Consider the following 1080-nt stretch of genomic DNA (forward strand, 5'->3'; position numbering starts at 1 on the left):
CATTCTAAGAGTATCTGGGAAGGAGAGGCATTTTTTTGATCTGCTAGACGTGGACACAGTAGTCATTGTGATCATTTCTTTTTGAAGGCCTGAAATTCTCTGCATTATGGAGAGGAAAGAGGGTTATGTGTTTTAAAGAAAAGCCTTGGCCTTGTTAATTCCAGGGCCTCTTAAGGAGCTGGGAGTAGTCATCCTCTAGGAAAGCACGGGGCTCTTCTGTATTGAAGAACTCACATGGGACGGTTACAGTGAACTCCTGGGCAGTAGAGGGTCAACTCGGGCCTGGACTGGCCATACCCAGCTCAGGCCAAAGAAAGCTTTGGCCCCTGAAGGGCTTCAGGAGGCAGCCTCCAAGCTTTTGGGCTGTGCTGTCTGATGAGAGTGTTTTTGTTTTCATGAGGCCTTGGGCCCCACCATGCTGTCAGTTTGTTCTCTGTAGGGGCTGGAGACTGAACGCCTGAGGTTAGCTGGGCAGGTGTTCAGCTGTGGCTAAGCGACCAGCGCCTGGTAGGAACCCCGCACACAGAGGCTCAGGTGCACTTCCCTATGTTTGTCACACATCATTGCTGGGAGGTTAAGCAATTGCCTTTAAGAAAACAAACGATAGCATTGAGTAAACGATATTAGTTGATTTGAATTTGCTTTATATCTTTAAGTAAGGTGTGTGTATGTTGTCCAAAAGAGGACACATGCGAGTGTGTTCCTGTTCATTTAGGGACTCTGCCCTATGCAGCTTTGCCTTCGCTAGTTTTAATCTGTATCTTTTTGCCACCATACATAGTAACTGTAAGTATTATGGGTTTCTGAGTCCTTCCAATGAATCATTGAATTTGAAGGTGGTTTGGGGGAATCTCTGATGCAGTAACATAGCAAAATCCAGCATTGCAGAAGACAGCTGGGCTCTGCTAGGGGTTCACATATATGAGAGGGGCATAACCCCAAATGCAGTGGCCTCAGAAGCTTAGGTGGAAGTGTAGTTAGCTGAGTTTAGCAAATCTGAATGTATCCAGTTGGCTTAGATAATAGACGTTGCAGTGGACATTGCAGTGGAGACAATCATGAACTAAAGACCAGTGACAT

The sequence above is a fragment of the Pteropus vampyrus genome, unplaced genomic scaffold (assembly GCF_000151845.1).
Source record: "Pteropus vampyrus isolate Shadow unplaced genomic scaffold, Pvam_2.0 Scaffold73, whole genome shotgun sequence".
NCBI lineage: Eukaryota > Metazoa > Chordata > Mammalia > Chiroptera > Pteropodidae > Pteropus > Pteropus vampyrus.